The sequence below is a fragment of the Fukomys damarensis genome, unplaced genomic scaffold (assembly GCF_012274545.1).
Source record: "Fukomys damarensis isolate Sample0158 unplaced genomic scaffold, DMR_v1.0_HiC HiC_scaffold_1, whole genome shotgun sequence".
Lineage (NCBI taxonomy): Eukaryota > Metazoa > Chordata > Mammalia > Rodentia > Bathyergidae > Fukomys > Fukomys damarensis.
The window spans coordinates 50567462-50574590 of NW_022900913.1; the positions used below are offsets into that span (position 1 = coordinate 50567462).

A 7129-nucleotide genomic window follows, 5' to 3' on the forward strand; every position below is an offset into this window, starting at 1 on the left:
GGAAATCACAATTTTGGATTTCAAATTATATTACAAAGCAACAGTGATTAAAAAAAAAAAAAGAAACCCAGCATGATAGTGGAACAAAAACTGAATGAAGATCAGAGGAACAGAATAGAGGATGCAGAAATAATCCTGGGCACATTCAGCCATGTGATGTTTGACAAAAGGGCCAAAAACATTCTAGGGGAAAGATAGCCTCTTTAACAAATGGTGCTAGGGAAACTGTTTATAAGCACACAGAAAATTTTTTTCTTTATTTGCTTTATTGGTACATTTTAGATATACATAATGATAACATTAATCATGGGGAATTTGTACCTGTACATGATATATCTTGCTTCTTTTTTTTTTAATGTCCTCCTCTACCCTTCAATTCCTCTTCCCCTCTTTGTTTGCAAAAACTTTATTTCCATTTTTCTCCTTTCCTCTTTTCCCTTTCTCCCTTCCCCTTCCCTTGTTCCCCTTTTCATTGAGCACCTTCTTCCCATTTCCCAATATCTTTTATGCATTTTTGTCCTTACTTACACTTTTGATTTCTCACACTAGAGAAACAATGCAGTATTTAAACATGTTTGTCTGATTTATTTCACTTCAGAGTATGGTCTCAAGGTGCAACCATTTAGCTATAAATGTCTGAAGCTCATCTTTCTTTATGACAGTACTCCACTGTATAAAATTACCAGATCTTCTTTATCCATTCATGGATTGATGGGCATTTGGGCACACACAGAAGATTGAACCATATATCTCACTATGCGCCAAACTAAAATAAAAACAAATCTAAGACCTACATATTAAAACAGAAACACTGAATCTGCTGAAGGATAAAATAGGTAAAACTCTTGAAGACATAGCCATAGGCAAGGACTTTTGAACAAATCCCCAGTTGCCCAAGAAATAAATCAAGAATCAAGAAATGGGATTATGTCACATTAAAACCCTTCTACACTGGTATACTCGATATGCAATAGGTAGTTAGCACTGGGAAAAGGCTCTTTATTCCTCTACAATGCAATTACAATTTACAGCACAGGGAAGCAGGGAAAAGGATGGGGTGGAGGCGGATGGGGGGAGCGGCGGGGAGAGCAGTGGAAGGGAGAGAAAAGTCATTGTTCAGATACATAAGAGAGGTAGGTGGTCAGGGAAGTGGTGAATGCCTGTAATTTCAGTTATTGTGCAGGCTGAGGCATTGCAAGTTCCAGGCCAGCTTGACAATTTAGTGAGATCCTGTATAAAAATTAAAAATAAAAAGGGCTAGGGAGACAGCTCATTGATACAGTTTCTAGTTTCAATGCCCAATACTGAAAAAAAAAAAAAAAGAAAGAAAGAAAGAAAAGGTAATTTATGTAGTCTTTTAGGCCATTGTAAGAAGCACTCTGGCTTTTACTTGCAGGGAGACAATATAAAATGAAAATGATAAATACTGTAAACAAATGAAGAAGATGAGCCATGGGAATTCATAGGAAGTTCCATGCTGACTTACAGCATAATCAGCTTTGATAACAAAGGATTTGTTATATAGAAGTTAAAAGCACCCAACATTTGAGTTCAATAAATACTTGTGGATGAATGAATAAATTATGTATGTGCTGTTCAGACTGTGACATACTAGCATGCAAAACAGTAGCATTTTATATCAACAATGTTTCTAGGCATGAACATACATACATTCATTAGAAAAACTGACATCAGTAAGCTGTCAAAAGTGAATCCTAAAAAAAAAAAAAAAAAGTCAATCCTAAATTAGTTGCCTGGAACCACTGGAGGTTAGAAAGGAGAGCTCTTGGTTTTAAGAAAAAATAGTTAAGATGTCTTCTGACTGGCAAGCCCTAGATGGCACTTCTTTAATTGACTGAGGTATTATGAGCACCATATGCTAAAGCACTAGCCAGTTCCTGCTGCCAGCAGTCAGACTTGCTGAATATTTGCCAAAATTCCCATCTGCTCTCTATTCCCAGTTTCTTTACAACTCAGCAGTGTATTCATTATCTTTAGGAACAAAATATCTCTAATTACCCTATTTTTAAATTTTAAAATGAGTTGGATTTAGCTGGCTTAAGTTTTTCAAGTATTATTTATTGATCGGTTACCCAACTATTGATAATCAGGCCTTCTGCCTAAATATTTTTTAAAACCTTTTGCTACTATATTGAGGATATGGTATACTGCTGTACATATTCTCATTTTTAATATCATTACTCAGTCTACTTCTTGTGGAGACACAACTAAGAAGCTAAGAATTTTATTTATAAAGTTTTTATTATAAAATATGTAGATGAAAGTCACTTTATGCTGAAACTTTAGATTGGGGAAAAGGAAAGGCTGGGGATGTTGCTCAGTGGTAGAAGAACACTTGTTTAGTATGCACAAGGGCCTGAGTTTGCACACCAATGCCACAAAAAGAAAAAAAAAGCAGGAAAGATTTTACTTTAGATTACTATTTTGGAAAAAAATCAAAATTTATTTATTTGTACTTAATAGTTGCTGGGCAGCCAGGTGTGGTGGTGCATGCCTGTAATCCCAGCACTCAGGAGGCTGAGGCAGGAGGATCGCTGTGAGTTCGAGACCAGCCTGGGCTACATAGTGAGTTCCAGGTCAGTCTCAACTATGTAGTGAGACCCTGTCTCAAAAAACAAAAACAAAAACAAACAAACAAACAAAAAAGTTGCTGGGCATCTTTAGTTTTGGTCAGTAACAAAAAATATTTTTTTTATCATTCTGAACATATTTTTTTAATCCTTCTGTAGTGAGAAACAATCTAGGAATTTAATTCTATACAGTTTTTTTTTTTCAATACTAGAGAGAAAAACCAAGGCCTTTGGACTGAGCTATACCCCCCCAACTTTTTTTTTTTTTTTTTTTTTGAGATAGGGTCTCACTAAATTGCCAAAAGTGAGTTTGAACTCACAATCCTGCTGCTACAGCCTCCAAGAATATTGAGATTTCAGGCATGCTCCATCATTCCTAGTGTCCGGACAATTTTTAAAAGCCTATATTGTTTAGTATATTTTTAAACTCTGCTAAATCTAACAGAATATAAAATGAAAAATTGACTTTCAAAACAAATTTTATAGTGCTGGGAGCAAACCCAGGGCCTTGCATATGTGCACTCTACCCCTGAGCTGCACGTAAGACAAGAATATTAAACAAAACAAACAAAAAAACCAGGGTCTTGCTGTGTAGTTCAGGTTGCCCTTGAACTCACTATGCAGCTCAGGCTGGCCTTGAATTTGTGACAATCAGGATTACAGGCATGCACCACCACACTGGCCATCAGCCCAGAATATTGACCTGTGAATTAACTGTCATCAGACAAAAGTCATTATTCTTATGTTCATAGTGCTACAATATTTGAAAGTGAAAAACCCAAAACAAAACACCTGGAAGTAATACAAGTAGGTAATAATATTAGCATAGTTTGGTTTATTGTATAAAATTTTTTAAAATGAAAGGAGGAAAACAACATTGAAAAATGCTTTTGATAAACAAGACTAAATAGAAAAGGCAGCTTATAAAAGCATCTGTACACTAGTGTTGCCACAATAGAAAAGTTATATAAAGACTGAAGTGGAAAGTTCTCTTACTATCATAAAAATGTTTAAGGAAAATAAGTGATCTAGAGTCAGTCATTATTAAATATGCTAGCAAATATTTGGGACCAGAAACTAACAGAGAAGTTTGAAAGCAAGCATTGTATATATTTCAAAACAAATTTGATAGGGCTGGGGATTTAGCCAGTGGTTCTGCCACCTGCATTGCAAGCACAAAGTCCTGAGTTTGATCCCTGGTACAAAACAAAACAAATCTGATAAAGTAATTCTTCTGAAAAGAGCTGAAATATTTCTATAAATGTACCCTTGAATTTACTTTGCATGAAAGATAGTTATTTTCTATACAAAATGGTTTATCTTAATTTCTCCAATGTTCTTTATATTTTTGATTTTTCTGAAAGTTCATCAATAGATCCATTCTAGAATTCAAGTTGGCTGATGGTGCATAGTTATAATGCCAGCACTCAGGAAGCTGAGGCAGCACTCAGGAAGCTGATGCAGGAGGATTGCCACAATTTCAAGACCAGCCTGGAATACAAAGTGAGGTCAAGGTCAGTCTGAACTACATAGCAAAACCCTGTCTCAAAAAAAAAAAAAGAGAAAATTCTCACAAGTTCAAGGTCCCAAATTCAATACCCGGTACAAAAAAAAAAAAAAAAAAAAAAAAAAAAAGAGAGAGAGAGAGAAAGTAGAATTCAGCTTGGGAAGGTACTTCATTGCAACAATAATTGCAAACTAATATATATTCCAGATAGGGAAACAGTATTGTGTAAGTAAAGCAGAGAGGCCATGATATTTATTAAAGTTGTGTTTTGTGATTACCTAACAGGAAATCACAGGGGAAAAAGCATAAATATGAGAATGAATATTGCTTTTATAGATATTTTTCTAGTCTTAAATGCTAAAGATGTAATAATGCTTAGGGTGAAATTACTTTTCTGGTAAAAATGCGTCATGAATCAAAAAAATAAATGCTTATGGCTATTTTAAATCAATTAGATGAAAGTTTTTATTTACTAAACTTGCCTCCCAGAATAAAGTAATTAAACCAAAGAGTAATAACCATAGGAGGAAAAATACATACGAGAGGTACATTATCTGTATCTTATGTATAACTTTGGGGAAGAGGGTTCCTGAACAAGAGCCGGGGTAGGAGTCACATACGGGGATCTATGTTTATTCTGATAAGATGGCCTTGTAAACCTCACTCCTCACTCCTCACTCCAACCTCACTCCTCAGATTATCACTGAGATGGGATAAAGTAGGATCTGAGGCACCAAGTCAGAGTTCAGATGGCCCCAAAACATTGTACTTCCTGAAAGCCACTGTCTTAATTATTTTCTCATTGCTGGGACAAAATACCTGACACCCAAAGTTAAAGGAAGAAAGGTTTATTTGGCTCACTATTCATAGAGGTTTGATTCATAGTCAGCTGACGCCAAGGCAGGGTGGCGTGGGAGATGAACATCACAGAGGAGAAACAGTTCATGGCAGGGAGAAGACAGCAAAAGCAAGCAAGCAATAGCAGCTTCTTTCTGCCCCATTTATATTCTGTATTCTAGGCTACCCAGTGTAGCGTGGGTGATAACCAGTGGAATAATTTAGTAATCACATACCCTTCATCTGAGCATCACACATTCTAAATCCAGCCAACTCTGAAATAGCCCCACCTGACTGTGTGAGGCTTTAGGGAGACATCTAGACACAAGACGTAACAGCCACATACCTTGCAAAGAAAAAAACTGTCAGTTCACAGATAGCTTTCTAAGACTCAGGAATGAGATAATGAGTGAGAAAGGCTGGGTGTTTGGTGCTATTAATCTTTTCCTTTGTGTCTATGCAATACCAGACATTAACTCCCACACATGTTAGGAACAATGAACTATGGGTAGCATTATGTCACTTCTGTAAAGCAAAAGTTAATTGTGCAATAAATGTGAATAATTGTATGGCATCTTGGAGGAACTAGATGCAATTTAACAAGACTAGACCATAGCATGCATGGCAGGTAAATGTATATAGGAAAGGATACACAGCTGGAGAGATTGAGGTGGGCAATGAGATACTTGACATGGGAATTGGGAATAATAATTTGATCAGTTTATGGGGTATTAAGAGATGACCAGGAGTCAGTTAGATATACAAATCTCCAACTTAGGTTTGGGATCTGGGTTGAAGAAAATGATAGGGAGCCATCAGTATGAATGTCAAAACTAAAGACAGATAAAGCCAGGCAAGATGAAAACATACCGAGAAGGACCTGCGGCAGGCCCACCTGGGCTACTTCTCCAGCCAGCTCTCTTACTTGCAGTCTTACTGTGTACTCAGTCTGGTGCAATGGGGAAGCGGGACAATGGGGTTGGAAGAAGTGAAAGAGCAACAAGAAAAGAAAAAGAAAGGCTCTAAGGCTTTGGCTGAATTTGAAGAAAAAAAAATGAATGAGAATCCCTGCCCAGAAAAGCACAGGGAGAAATTACTAAGTGCAAATGAGAGCTCATCAAAAAAAGAAGAAAAAAGAAAAAATCTGATAGGTATTTATCTTCTTCTTCATCAAGCTCTGATTCTTCAGATTCTGAAGATGAGGAAAAGAAAAAAGAAAAAGAACCATTCACATAAAACTTCTGAAAGCTGCATATCACACAGTAAGGATAGTTTAAGAAAGAAAAGAAAGTCAAAGGATGCAACTGAGAAAGAAAAGGACATTAAAGAACTTAGCAAAAAGAGAAAAATATATCCTGAAGATAAACCTTTATCATCTGAGTCCTTGTCAGAATCAGATTAGACTGAAAAGGTATGAGCAAAAAAGAAGAAAAGTAATGAAGAATGAGAAAAAACAGAAAAGAAAAGCATAAGAAATACAGTAAGAAGAAGAAAAAGAAGGTTGCTAGTTCAAGTCCTGACTCACCATAACACTAACAAAAACCAGGATTCCCTTATGAAGAAAGTGCAATGTCTAAGGAAATTTCAACTGTGAAGATTATGATATATTTACTATAATGCATGACTTGCTTGTCTTTAGAACTGTCCCTGGACTGTTAATAACCACTCAGATGCCTATGTGAAAAGGCCATAATTGTTGTTTGCTGCTTGAACATCTGTTCTGTCTCCTCTAGTGTGTGATAACCTCAGGAGATAATACACTGCAGTCATACTTATGGTTAAGATTTTGGGGAGGGGTGAGGAATTCAGCTCAGTGGCCCCGTGCCTGCCTCGCAAGTGCAAGGTCCTGAGTTTGATCCCTGCTACTGCAAAAAGAAAAAAGAAAAAAAATATTTGGAGATAAAGCTAATATTTTTGACTAGAAGTATCTAGTGGTAAATCAACAGAAATTGAATCAGGAAAAATCTATAAATGTAATCAGAAATTGCCAGATGACTCTAGTTAAAATTTTAAAGAAGGGATTACATTAATATTTTAAAATCTTTACTCTGCAGATAGGTGTAATTTTTCCCCCAGTATACTTTTATTCATCTCAGGAAGGAACTTTTTGGGTGGAAGAAGGGGTGGTTTGCTATCTCTTTAGGTAGCTGAATAATGTACCATTGGGCCAGGGATTTAGATAGATGGTGCTGTG

At 36.2% G+C, this 7129-nt stretch overlaps 1 pseudogene; it reads left to right on the plus strand.

The window, feature by feature from the left end:
* Nucleotides 1-5275: 5275 nt before the first annotated feature.
* Nucleotides 5276-6753, plus strand: LOC104871385 (annotated as a pseudogene).
* The last annotated feature ends 376 nt before the right edge of the window (nt 6754-7129 follow it).